Source organism: Sphaerodactylus townsendi, linkage group LG07 (genome assembly GCF_021028975.2).
Source record: "Sphaerodactylus townsendi isolate TG3544 linkage group LG07, MPM_Stown_v2.3, whole genome shotgun sequence".
Classification (NCBI taxonomy): domain Eukaryota; kingdom Metazoa; phylum Chordata; class Lepidosauria; order Squamata; family Sphaerodactylidae; genus Sphaerodactylus; species Sphaerodactylus townsendi.
The window spans coordinates 59,501,870-59,516,403 of NC_059431.1; the positions used below are offsets into that span (position 1 = coordinate 59,501,870).

The window sequence follows — 14,534 nt, forward strand, 5'->3', positions numbered from 1 at the left end:
TCTATTTCTGACCTGATCTGATACAAAAACATGTTTTGCTTTGTTTGGCACTTTTCTTAACCCTTTCTGTTTTCAGAGTTTAAGAGGCACTGGACTTAGCTGCTCCTCTTCTCCAGACTACATTTTCCAAGCTGAATGGAGAAAGAGACAGCTTTGAAAAGGCTGAGAATCCACTTTTATTTGAAACCTTTGGGAATGTTGAAGCTCATATCAGTGAAAATGAAGATTGCCAGATTATCAAATACCAGTTCATATATGAAAATAATATTTTAATATAACAATCTATAAAGAAACTCATATAACAAAACTTTCAAATATAATAATCACTAATTCTTCCACTAGGGAAGGTGACATGGTATAGCCTGATCTCATCAGATCTTATAAGCTAAGCAGGGTCAATATTCATAAGGGAGAACACCAAGGAAGAGTCTGCAAAGGACGGCAATGGCAAACCACCTCTGGTTCTTGCTTGCCTTGCAGGAATTGTTACAGGTTGGTTGCGATTTGACAGCACTTTATGCAGATGATATGTCTATCTGTTTTTTTGCCATTTTCAGAAGGCTTGTTAGTCTAGCAACAAAATGTATGCATTTATTTACCAAATTTCTATGCCACCTCTCCAGGGAGCCTGCTTAAGAAGACTTATAAAGTAAAACAGAATAAAAGCATAAAACAATGCAAAACTTAATAATTAATAAAGTATTACAACTCAGCTTTAAAACCTCAGCATGCACATAAAACAGCAGCACAAAACATTGAACAGCTTAAAATGAGTCTCATAAAACAGTTCTCAGGCTAAAATGCCGACTGGAACAATGATGTTAAAAGATCAACCCCTTAATTAAAAGCCTGGGTAAAAAGAAATGTTTTCTCTAGCCACCCAAAAGACAGTAGCAAAAGGGCCAGGTACATCACAGACAAAGTACCATGGCTGAAAAAACCTAATTTCTTGTTGTCAACCACCTCACCTCTGAAGAGCAAGCACAGAGAGCGGGACTTGTGAGGAAGACTTTAGCTAATGGGATTGGCAGTATGAGAGTAGATGGTCCTTCATTTAACCTGTCCTGAAGAAATTTAGGACTTTAAAGGTAAGAATTAGCATTTGGACAGAGTAAGTGCCCAGGTGACAATTTGGGAAGGGGAGGTAGAGAGCCCTTGACAAGCCACTAGGTTACCATATTTTGAGTAGGAAGGAGGGCTTCTATGGCCTGTTATATGTGGGTCTGCCTTGAACCAGGTGGAAGAGGGACAACTCATTTCCCCTCAACAAGCAAGGCATGTTATTGTTTCTCAAGCACACAATGTGTTCTTGGTGGACCACATGGAGCCCAGTACTAATACCCTTTAGTGAGTCTTGCAATGGTTAGAATCATAGAACCATAGAAGAAGTTGGAAGGAGCCTTAAGGAAATCTAGACCAACTCCATGCATTATGCCAGAAATTTATAACAACTAGCTGACTGACTGATTTATTCACTGTTTTGTTGAAGGCTTTTACTGGAATCACTGGGGTATTGCGGGGTTTCCAGGCAATATGCCCATGTTCCAGTAGCATTTTCTCCTGACGTTTTGCCTGCATCTGTGGCTAATATCCTCTGAAGATGCCAGACGAAGTGTCAGGAGAAAATGCTAACGGAACACGGTCATACAGCCTGGAAAACCCACAACATCCCAGTTATTTGTTCACTATTTAGAAGAAGAGTTTGGATTTATATCCCACCTTTCTCTCCTGTAAGGAGATTCAAGGTGGCTTACAAGGTCCTTTCCCTTGCTCTCCCCACAAAAGACACCTTATGAGGTAGGTGGGGCTGAGAGAGTTCCAAAGAACTGTGAGTAGCCTGAGGTCACCCAGCAGGAATGTAGGAGTACAAAAACACATCTGGTTCACCAGATAAGCCTCTGCCACTCAGATGGAGGAGTGGGGAATCAAACCCGGATGTCCAGATTAGAATCCACCTTCTACACTACACTGGCTTGAGAATGCTTATAAATGATTGGCTTCTGACTGGCACACAAGTATGGCTTATGTGGAGGATGCTAGGACTCCCATTGGGCTGAGTAAGAAAGTACATGCATGAAACGCTGCTTGTTACTTTGTTCTATACTATATGACTATGCAGAAAGTAACCCATCAAACAGGCTTAAGCTGCTTGTGAATAGCTGAACTGCTCAGTGATAACCAACTCCTTGCTTCCTGTTCTTGCACCAGAGGCAAACTTCACTGTTAGCAAAATGGAAACTTTTGATCCAGTCCCTTATCAGTGAAGAAAGAGAATGCTAAAAAAGCAACACTGATGGAGCTTGTAAGACTGTTCCTGCCTTTCTACAAATGCCATGTCACTGCAGCAGGACTTCAGTAAAAGCTATGATCAACACAGTGTTCAAAAAGAAAGTATGGCTGCAACACAGGAGTGAACTGGGCTGAACTATACTTTGCCCCATGCGGACACCCGCGGTGTGTTTTTATTAATGAATGTGTCAGCCAGGAGGGCATCTGATCTTTCCAATGTGGAACCAGCTCCAGTATGCCCAGATTCTCTGGAGCCACTGTGAAGTTGAGCAAAACCGGTGCTCTCTCTCCTACCCCACTAAATTGAATTCAGCTGACATCCAGGGAAAATGCAGCCTTGGACACTGGCCAGGACATTCAATTCCTAATAGTTGAGGCCAGTCCCAGGCACCTCTCTCCACTGGTAGGAGGGGGGGGGGGGGGACGAATACAAACAATTTATCTGGTTAATTAATTGTGCCTCCTGTTCTAAGAAACTGCAGCTTCATTGGCTGTCATTGATGCTCCTATATTTCAGACCACTACACTCCTTAGAACTGTACAAATAAACGTGACATCTTGCCAGGGACTTTTATTCTTGATATTTTAACGGACTTCTCGTTGGGAGATGGAAGGGCTGGGATAGCAAGGGGTGTGTGTGTGTTAAAACATATACAGGGAAAATGGCTAAAGTTGAGAAAAGAACAAAAAGGCTGGAAGAAAAACGACAGATCGTAAATAAGGTATGGGGCGGGGGGAGAGGTAGCCTGAGAGAAAAGGATAGGAGGAAGATGGAAAGTATCAGAGGAGAAAATACAGGAGAAGTGACAAGCCAGGCAGTCTGAGAAAGGAATGGGAAAGAACATGAATGCATGTCAAAGAAACATAGAAGAGCTGCGCGAAAGAAAGAAAAGTATGAAAGGCGAGACAAGAGAGCGCAACAACGAGTGTCAGGGAGCAATTGGGGAGGGGGCGACAGCAAAGATGGGAGTGCCGGGCGAATGAGCAGGAGAGACGGGAGCGCGTGGCCGGCGAGGGGCGCCAGGGGGAGGCGGCCGGACGGGGCTATTTCAGCCTCAAGAGCGGGCTAGGTGGATGGGGAAGCCCCAGACGACACGCTCCGGCAGAGCAGCCTGGCGAGACCCCTTCGCCGCTACCACCTCTTCGCCCCCCGCAGCCCCTCCTCCGGCCTGCTTTGAAGTCACGTGGCAGCCCCCTCCCTCCTCTCCAGCCCCCCGAATTCCCGGCGTGGGGAATGGCCTCGACTTCATTGTGACGCAAGCAGCCTGCAAGCCGGCGCCCGCGTCCCCAACCCAGGCCGCCCGGGGAGCCGCGTTCTGCTGGAGCCAGACGGCAGCGGAGGCGGGAGCCTGCAGCGCCGCGGCGAGGAGTCCCAGGCAGGGTGAGTGTCAAGTCCCACCTGAGGGAAGCCAGGAGGGAGGCTCGGGGGGCGTCCGCCACAAGTTTGCCTCGGCGCCTCAGTTCCCTGCAGGGGAAAGAGGCAGTAGAGGCGCCGAAAAGAGCTGGGCTCGGCTGGGACTTTTCCCCCTGCACGGTCTGCCAACGAGGTCGGGCTGAGCGGTGAGGTCTCTATAGTAACGCAGCAGCTGAGGGCTCTGCGAACAGGGGGAGGTCCGCGCCAGCGACACGCAGCTCCCGGCCGCCGGTGCCTCTTGTTGCTCGCGCCGCTGCTGGGTTTGCTCCTTTCCCCCCCCCGCCCCCGGCCTTCTTCTGAGCATGCAGTTTTCCTGCCAACAAGAAGGCTGTGAGGAAAATTGGATACCCAACATGGGATTGACACCACGCACAGCAGGAAAATCGGGTCGAAGAAAAGGGAATGGAGGGAGAAGGGTGCCCGAGAGAGAGAGAGAGAGATCCATTGGAGTATAAACCGTAGGGGGAAGTGCTGCTCCCCACCTCACGTTTATAACTAATGACGCTAACATACTGTGAGAGCCACCTTTTGGTAGGTCTAAGAGCCTCTTGCGGTTCTTGCAGCCCAACAGAAATGTTTTGTCTTTAGTTTTGTCCCCTGAAGATTTTCTTTTTCTGTCTCGAAGGGGGTGAGTGGGGTACACGCAAAATGCCGTGTTGTATCTATCTATCTATTTATTTTTTTAAAAAAAAGAACAAAAAAGGCGGATTTATGTTGCTGGTAGGAAAACTCCTAGTTTCCCCAGGAAACGTGAGCTTTCTTTGCTGAACTCTAGTGTGCGGTGGAGAAATCGTCTTCAGAAATAACCATTGTTGACAATTTGCAATGTTACTTGAGCAAAACCCTCAAATGTAATTGGTTTTCCCTGTTGTATGTTTTGCTTTTGGGGGGAAGGGGGATCCTGTGTCTCTGAGCTGTTTTTGCTTGCTGGGTTTTTAAAGAAAGCAACACGAATCCGTCCAGCCTGAGTCTGACAAGTATCCATCAGATCGGAGTGTGTGGGTTTCTGTAAAATAAAAGATTAAAAGGGAAGCCTTTATGCACATAAAGTAGAGCCAGACCATGAAAACTGGCTAGTTATGCATGGTTTCATTAGTCTTTAATCATATACATGATGTCAGATCTCTAAAGTGCGACTAGAATTCATTTCAGTTGAGTTTCTCTCTGAAATATGAAGCTAGTGCAAACATCTTTCTGTTCTTAGACAGACATCTCTTGTGGGAAAATGTTAAATGCTGCACATGTTCAGCCTACTTATATTGGAATTTAAAAGAGAATTGGAAATGGGACTTCCCCTGCCATTACCAGGGGAAATGATAGCAGAAAACCTCCACACTATTCCAGCTACATTCACTTTATGTTCATTGACTTATGTGCACTGTTAGTTCAAGACTGTGATTGTCTGACAAAAGCAGTACTGCACATTCTTGAATCCAGTTAAATGCAGGTCTCCATGCCGCATGTTGTGATTTATTCAGCTATTTCCATTTGAGTAAAACACCTAAATACAATAAGACATTTGTAGTGAATGTTCAATGGAGCCAGGATAATACTGTTGTGTTACATTTTACTTAAAGGAAATGTATTGGTATGTGAAATAAAAGCAGTTTGTCTAGATACATGTAAAATATTTACAAATTTTCATCATCCAATAATACTAGGTGCCAAGGACCAAGGTCTTCCAGTGTGTATTTTGGCAGATGGAAGAATTCTAACCTGTTAGTTACCATCTACGCAGAAAAGGAGGAGATATTTCAGATCAATTCCAAATGTTGTTGTTTTTTAATCTTAAGTATATGCCTGCTTTGGGAGAGTTCCTTATTTCCATAGAGTAGGCTGTCCCTTATATCCATGGCAGTAGACTCTAAATAATACCATATTTGGAGTTGGGAAGAATTTTTTCTTTACATCATTTCATCTAGCAATCTCAGGGCCTTTCTTGCCTTCTCCCAGCTACATGCAGTTTATGGATTGATCTTCTAGATTATGTCACTAGATCATTCAGACATCATGCAGATCACACAGACATTAATGACATGGTGTGTGGTGTTTCTCTCTGAAATCCATTGTTTTGTTGTTTCTTTTTTTTAGTGGCACAGTATATTCTGAATAATATGTTCAGATTCTTAGTTGTTTTCAGAAACAATGCTCAAATCATTTTGTAGGATACGAAGAACCATGGATAGGATATTGCTCACACATTGCAATTGCTCCACTTTCTTCCCACTGAAGTTTCTTGCACCCTGAAAAGGTGCTCTCGAGGGTTGGAGAACCCTGTACAATGGTTTGGGGTGTGGCACAGGGAACTGCAGTTGGGGAAAAGGAATCAGCAGAAATTGGACTCAGCTACTTGAGCAGGTGAAATGTTGTTAAAGGGGAAGAAGCATTTTTAAATAGAATAGGTGTTGGTAAAGATAAGATCCTTATGTGGACTGCTAAGAGAAAGAGCAGGCTAAAAATGTAACAACTAAAATCAAAATGTATCTCACTGTCTAGTTGGAGTGGAGATATCTTGCCCTAGGTAGGCTCATGATCTACAAATCTTTTCTTATATAGTGGCCACTTGTTTTTGTACCATAGGGTTGAATTTGAATGTTGGAATTCTTTCTTCAAGTACCTGCTCTGCTTTGTGTCATGTGACTTTGGGTGCATTACCATAGTTTTTTGCACCAGTTTGGCCAATTGGATAAAGCTAAAGTTTTGCGGGATAAAGAGGTTGTTTGTGTCCACTTTGGCCCGGGCTCCACTTTATTGATTCCACGACTACACAGTAATTCTGTACACTGAGTCCCACATTTGTACATTCAGTATACACTCAATATTTGCTTCTATTTTTGAAGGATACACATGCATGTATATGTGAGCTGTTTAGATATAGCTGCAAATGTGTGGAGGCCAAGAGCAGGAGAACCTTATTCTGCTTTCTCTCTACATTTGACTTTATTCATTTTGCTATACACTAGTGTAATGATTACCTGTTTTTTGTGTGTGTAAAGTGCCATCAAGTTACAGCTGACTTACAATGACCTCGCAGGATTTCCAAGGCAAGAGATGCTCAGAAGTGGTTCACCATTGCCTGCCTCAGTGTCACACCTCTGGTATTCCTTGGAGGTTTCCCTTCCAGATATTTTCCAGGGTTGTTGTGATTGGCTCAAAGTTACCCAGCAAGATTTTGTGGAAGAGTGGGCATTCAAATCTGGGCTTCCCTGATCCCAGTCTGACACCTTAATCACTAGACTACGTTGGTTCTCTCTTAGTCTATTTCAATGCCTATTTCAATGTGATATTTATAAAGATAAAAATAATTCTTAATTCCTTGTAGACAAGCCAAACCAGAAACATAACTAATAATAACAGTAATAATTATCTGATAATATGGACTATTCTACACCATCCTTCAGTTCATGCCCCTCTCACATTTTATTGATTTGATTTGTTCACCACCCTTCCCAGGAAGGCTCAGGGCAGTTTAGGCATGATATGAAATTTTAGAAACTATAGCAAAATTGCTTTTCTCTTACAAGATTCTGTTAGATACATTCTTTTGCACATGAGAGATGACTCTTACATTTTACAGCTCATACAGAAGCTGTTCCAAATACTTTTAAGGTCAGAATCTCCACATAGTTGCTGCTGTTTGTGAGAATGAGACATGGAATCCCATATGCATTCTTCTTGGATCTAGGGTCACACAGAAACATTTCAGCAGCTTCCCCATCTATAATAAAATAATCAGTCTTAAGTTGTATAGTATGAAAGTGCATAATAATCTGGGATACTTTGCAATTAAAAAAATTGAAACTAGAGAATAACGTCAGCACATGAATTGTGCAAATGTGCAAAAACTTTTAAAGGGAGGGGAAAATCATTTTCATGATTAAACATCTCATTAAATCTTACTGAGGAGAAAGAAGGAACTTTGTTGTGATATGAGTTTTGATGTAGTTTTTCCCAAAACAGCTGTGAACAAAAGCAAAATAAAATAATGCTGTTAGTTTAAAAGAAATAATCAAAATTTGAATAACACGGTTCTCAACAATAGAACAGTAACAAGAAAAAAACCCAGCAAAACAGAGCGGTAAATTTACCAATAATAGGTTGGATGCAGGTAGGAGATTAAATTAAAAGTGATTTTAAAATATCTACAATTCTGGACAAAGCGAAATATTTTCACACAGCTGTAAAAGTAAATAAGGCAGTCATCAGGCAAGGCTTTGAGGAGAAGGGCATAACAGGAACCACTATGAAGAATGCCTTGTTCCTAAACCACTTTCCTAGTTTCTATAGATGTATTCTCTGGGGGAACTATAATTTCCAAGAAATCAGACTGATTTTCTGAAAATACAGAAACACAGCATTCTCAACAAAGTGGTATCAATCTCAAGGATAGATGTGAGGAGTTCATACAAAAATAGAGGAATATAGATTCTGCAGACATTTTCTGTGCTGGAGTACTTGTTGGTATATTTGTAATATATGTGCATTGATTTAAAAATGTATATTTCTAAGTGTATAATCCCTGACTTGGATGGCCTGGGCTAGCTTGAACTCATCTGATCCCTGGTTAGTAAGTGTATGGAAAATCTCCAAGGATGGCCAGAGTTGCAGGCAATGGCAAACCCCCCACCCCACCCCCCAGTCTTTCACCTTGAAAACTCTACAGGGTTGCTGTAAATTAGCGGTGACTTAACAGCTCTTTCAAATCCCCCCACTAAGTGTACAAAGCTAGGGGGTATCTATAAGTAACAAAACCCCGGGCAAGCTCTCAAACTGCCCCGCTCCAAAAAATCTGACACCCATCTTTGAGATAATATCAGCTCAAAAATATAAGGAGAAACTGAGATTTGTTGTGGTTTATATCCCCTCTATGTACAAGTATCAGTGGCAGACTGCATGACAAACTGCTTGTCTGACACCCCTAAAGGTTGAATGTATTGATATTCTTTTATGGGGTATGGTATTCATTTTCTTTGTTTACAATAGCTCTTCTGATCTTTCAGTGGAATGGTTAAGGAGAGTCATCCATTCATGCATATCTGTGCTCACAGTTTATCTCTCATGACCAATTATTCCCAGAAGGAAATTAATGCCTATAAAGTGACAAGCATGAAGACTAAAAGACTGGGAAATCCTCATTTTTCTGCTTTGTTGTGATAGCATTGGTCAGATGTTGGTGCTTTGATGTTAACGTAGGCTTGGTATAATTGATTAATCACTTTAATATCAGAATAAGCCATTTTTACTGGCTGTTTTCTTATGCAAGAGATTTACTCTGAAATACTTGGATTTCAGCCATCCTGGGAATAAAAATCCAAGACCACAGTAAAGTCAGAGTTAAGCTGTTTAAAGTTCCCTGGATTTCAGACAGGATGCAGAGAATGTTCAAATTCTTTCATTGAAATCAATGGAATTTAGATCAAATTCCATTGTTTGAAATACTTCCACATAGAGCAACCTTACTGAAACACCTCTTTAGGGGAATTTGCATTTCACCCAGGGGGCCCATGGTTATGGGTGCCATTTTTGAGTGTAATATGTGCATATCCACCCATGCACAAATATCCCCAGTTTCCAACGTTCTGATTGGCTGTTGGTTTTGGGCAGCAGCGAGGGAAAACAAAGCACCCCCCGCCCCGCCGCAGGCCTCCACATGACAAGTGGCAGCAAAAAATAATGGGGCACAGCATCACATCACATTCCCACATATGTTCTCATAATTTTCCCTAAGTCTGCATTCTGAGCAGCAGTACATGTACAGAAAAGAAAATGGGGACATTTTGGGGGACTTCACTCCTGATTAACCCAGGCAAAATGACACCCGGTCGATATCATGAGCAGAAAACATGCTTGGGGGAACATTTCGGGAAGGGTAGGCTGTAACGGTTGGCTGCTCAGCAGCGTTGAAAACTGGCATGACATCAGATGGGGAGATCAAAGGGGCAGGCGGCGGAGCAAGAAAAACACACTGGTTCTGCTCCCGTGGTGTTTGCATGATAGCAGGCTCACTGCAGGATTTTTGAACTGGCGATTTAAAAAATCTCGGGATGAGGTAAATATTGTGGGACAAACCCGCTTTAGGACCAGGAACCATTCGAACTTCTGGGCTAAACCTTGCTCAACCTGGGATATTTGGACTGTGCAGAAACAACCCCAGTGAAGTAATTTTGAGGCAGAACAGCAGCAATTAGGTCAGCTTTATCAATTTCACATGAACGAAGTGACATTGACTAGGGACTGCTAAGTAATGATTGTGAGTGACTGCAGCATTTGGCCAAACCTGTGTTTTTGGGGAGAGGGGTTGGGCTACATGTTTCTGTTTCTTCAGGTAACAGCACCTGCTCCAGTAGTTGTTGTTTTTGGTATCAAATTTATGAGGGTAGTGGGTAGAAATGGAGGCTGAGGCTGTTTCTGCATGGGCGGAATAGAGTGTCCCAGGAATGCTAAAAACAGCGTCCCTAGGGAGGAATTTGCATGGCTGCCGCTGTTGCATCGCAGCAGCAGCGGCCTCGCAACCCCCGAGTGGCACGAAGCCGCTGTTTCCAAACCTAGCTCCCTGAGCAAAGCCACTGTTTCCGAACCTAGCTCCCTGAGCGAGGTTTTTCAGAAAAAGTGGCTTCGCAGCGGCTGGAAGGCACCATTTCCCCCCTTTCCCGAATGCCTTACCATCCCTCCGACCTTCCGGCACGTCGCCCAGGCCAGGGGACACGCCCCCCTGCCCTGCGATTCCAGAGCTGCTCCGTCTTCCCCGCCCCTACCGGGACCATCCGCCGACACCCCCCGCAGCGTGGCCGTGCAGAAACGGCCAGAGACATTCTTTGAATTTCTGATTCAGCGTAACTAAAGCGGCAGCACAAAAGAAAATGGAGGATCATGGATGATATCCCACCATCGTTAGAAATAATCTGTCTTCAGCAGTAGCATGTGGGATAAATTTAACTGAAGAGATAAGGGGAGACATGACAGGAGGAATGAAGATGTGCTGAATGATTTCACAGAAAATGTTTTCAAGACACAAGGTTTGACCACTGGGAAAATCTGTGGTAAGCTCTGCATGTGGAAAAGGCCCATATTATGTGTAGTTGCCTACTCTTTGAAGAATATTTGCCAAGAATGCTTGGAAAGAAGAAACAAAACCTGAGTGAATAAGCAATATTTTTGAGACAAATGCACTCTTTTAGCTATTAGTCTTACTTGGAAAATGTGAATGATTTCTTTATAAAAAACAAATTTACAGTTGGACAGGTGCATCCTAAATATAAGGGTAGTTGTAAACTAAGACTCAATTTTTCCAATAGAGTAATGTTGAGTAGCTGGGATATTGATACCTGTGTATTATGTTCTATACAATAAATATTTTACTAATTCACTATTACAAGAAGCCCTTGTTTGATGAAGAGGGAAAAAGTTTCCTAGCAGTTCTTCCTATTATTCACATCTTAAATGTGGGACTGTAATTTCAACTCTATCCCAGTGTTAAATTTCCAGATACACAAGACTGCAGTTACCAAAGCTGAAGTACCAGTTGCAGTTAAACATATGTGAGGTTATTACAGTGGTGTATATCAATGCCATTTTCTTGTTTGGGGGACACTGAAGCAGTTTTTTCACTTTTGTAAATCCTGAATAATGAGATGACAAATTTTGGATTTTTAAAGTGGTATTATCATTGTGTATTAGTTCTGTTGCTTTGCTTCTTGCATCCACTTTTCTCTCTGTCCCATTTCTCTTGATGCCATTGACCCATCTCTTCTGGTGTTAACAGTTAAGCTTTGCTTTTGTGGTGTACGAGCAAGCCTCCATTTGATGTTATATGCACAAGCCTTGGCTAATGCATTCCTTTTTTCTTTTCCTTTTTTCCCTTGAGCAGTGTGATTTCCGTCCTTTTGTAGTGAACCATAATCTGCTGTTGTATCTATATTCTGTGATTGGCCTTATAACAGAATTTGATATCACACTGTGATTATGCTTTCCAGATCTAATCTAGAGGATAAATATAGACCATAGTTTTACAGATGGATATAATTGCAAACTATTGTTCAGTGTGGAAAAAGGACAAAAAGGAGCACTGAAACACTAGTTTGACATAGAAGTAACCCATGATTTAGCTGCTGTGCTATCAGGAGGAGAGACTGGTAGTTTATATTGAGCAGCTTTGTGTGAAGGTGAAATTGCAAGGTCTAGGAAAATTTTCATTAAATTAAACTATCTCATCAGGTCCTGGATGCTATGTGGATGCTACACCCTTTTAGTGTATAAGAAGTTGATTATATGGACACAGCTACTTCTTATGTTTATATTAGGAGTCACATTATTTTAAGTTAAGTTGCAGTTTGTTCTTATTAAAAAATGTTGCAAACCTTGCCACAATATATTTTGCATCTACCCCCTGGTTTGAGCCTCACTGAAAAGATTGCATAGCTAAGAGGGAGAATATCTTGAAAGTACTTTGGTTTAGTTTAGAAATCTTCAGTTAAAACTAGGGGTATAGCACCCTTTAAACTTTAGAGTTCCTGGATAGAAGACATAACCCCTGGATGATTCAGTGGGTGGTAGATCTGACATCTAAACTTGGAGACTAGGTCTACCCCCACAGATTGCAATGACTAGTAGACCTGAACTTTGGACGTGAATTTAGGTCTATCACCTATTATTAGCAGTGTAAATCTAAAGTACCATGGCCGCATTGGCACTGTGACCCATTATGTTTTTCTCTTTCTGCACTGTTCCTGCTGCCTTGGTGTCTGTGTGGGGTGGGTGGGTGGGTGGGGAATGAATTAGGGGTATGTTTTTTGTGTTTTTTGGATTCTGATATTCTTGAACTTGAACAGTGTCCCAGAATGGAAATATTTTTTACCACTCCTGAAATTCCAGGTTAACAAAATCATGTTCTTCCTGAAGTCCTGAAACAAATTTCAAACTGCAGTTTTTAAAAGTTCACCCTCCTAGTTAAAACTGGAAATTTCACCAAATTGTGACCAACTTCAGATGACAGATTTCTCTCTCTTATAATGCTTGTATACATTCTGATTCTTGCACCATGTTCCTGAGAATTCTTCTGAATCTCAGTCTGACAGTCTAATATTAAACTCATATAGAAAATGGGATTTTCAAATATTTTTCTTGATTTAAAAAATATGTACTTCTCTCCTTAATAGTGGGTTTTTTTAACTGTTGCAGAAGGATTGGGAAAATATGCAGGAAGAAAAAATGGTTTGTCATTGCCTTAAGAAATGTTATTTTTCTTCAGATTTCTTGTCCAGGTTCTGAAAGGAGATACTTTAGCCAAATGGCATGAATGTTGCTCTCCCCCTTGGTGTTAGTGCCTTCTGGCGGTGCTAAGTGTTCTTTCAGTGTCACTCCTGCCACCCAAATGCAGTGATGTTCACTCTGAGTGCACTCTGAAGCAGAGTCACATGCTACATGAGCCACTAAACTACAAGGCATCCTGGCTGGGATTTGGTGACACAGGAGAGGCTGTGGCACTGGCGTAATGCCCATTGGGCAAGGTGGGCAGCTGCCCAGGGCATCACCTTGTGGGGGGCATCAAAATGCTGGGTTCGTTTTTGGGTATTTTAGTGGTTTTCCATTTTTGGCCTGCAGGGGGCGCAGTTTTTAGGCTAGTGGCACCAAAATTTCAGCGTATCATCAGGAGACTGTCCTTATGCTACCCCCCAAGTTTGGTGAGGTTTGGTTCAGGGAGTCCAAAGTTATGGACTCCCAAAGGGGGTGCCCCTATCCACCATTGTTTCCAATGGGAGCTAATAGGAGCTAGGGGCTACAGTTTTGAGGGTCCATAACTTTGGCTCCCCTGAACCAAACTGCACCAAACTTGGGGGGGTATCATTAGGGCAGTCTCCTGATGAGACCCTGAAAGTTTTGAGACTGTGCCTTCAGAAATGTGCCCCCCCAGCCTGCAACCCCCATTGACAGCAATGCAGAAAACTCAATGCAGAACAAAGATTCTTGGGCAAATTTCTAGGATGTTCCTGCAGGGGGTGCACTTTTGGATGTATCGGCACCAAAATGTCAGGGTATCATCTGGAGATGATGGCACCCCCCAAGTTTGGTGCAGTTTGGTTCAGGGGGGCCAAAGTTATGGACCCTCAAAACTGTAGCCCCCATCTCCTATTAGCTCCCATTGGAAACAGTGGGGGATGGGGCACCCCCTTTGGGAGTCCATAACTTTGGACTCCTTGAACCAAACCTCACCAAACTTGGGGAGTAGCATAAGGACAGTCGCCTGATAATATGCTGGAATTTTGGTGCTGTTATGTCTAAAAATGCACCCCCTGCAGGCACCAATGTCCTGGTGCAAAAAAATTTGGTCCTGGTGGAATGGCCGCCCATGGGGGGGGGGGGGCATCCAACTCAGGTTTTGCCCAGGGCTACAGTTTGCCCAGGGCTGCCTCGTTACGCCCGTGGGCTGTGGTTTGATGCAATGGCAGGGGAGGGGGGAGTTGGTTTATTGCTGCTGTCATCAGTATTCTGTATTCCACCAGGGCTTGAGGGCAAAACTGCTTCTCTGAAAGGATCCTTGTCCCATTGTATGGGCTATACCATGGTTTTTTAAGATATAGCATTTTGCTGTTTGTGGGCATCTTAAAATGTTTTCAGCAATAAATAAATAACATAATTGAGAAGCTTAAATTGGTGAAGGTTGAGAACAGGTCTTTTTCAGGGCTTGTTTGCACTGGGCTTGCCCACAGGCAATAGGGTTTCTGAGCCTGTGAAATCCCTAGCAGAATGTATGTTCAAGTTTCCAGAGATCTGATCTGTAATCCCAGCTCAGCCATAAAGGACTGCAGTTCAGTTCTAAAAAGAATCAACCCTT

General features: G+C 42.9%; 1 protein-coding gene across 2 annotated transcripts in view; it reads left to right on the plus strand.

The window, feature by feature from the left end:
- The first annotated feature begins 2,996 nt into the window (after positions 1 to 2,996).
- LOC125436498 (synuclein alpha interacting protein) overlaps positions 2,997 to 14,534 on the plus strand; it is a 124,204-nt gene continuing 112,666 nt past the window's right edge. Inside the window, exon 1 of one of the 2 annotated variants that reach the window (XM_048503547.1) lies at positions 2,997 to 3,670. The gene's annotated coding sequence lies outside the window, so the exon portion shown is untranslated. The remainder of the gene's footprint in view (positions 3,671 to 14,534) is intronic. The other variant, XM_048503544.1, reaches the window with a different exon arrangement.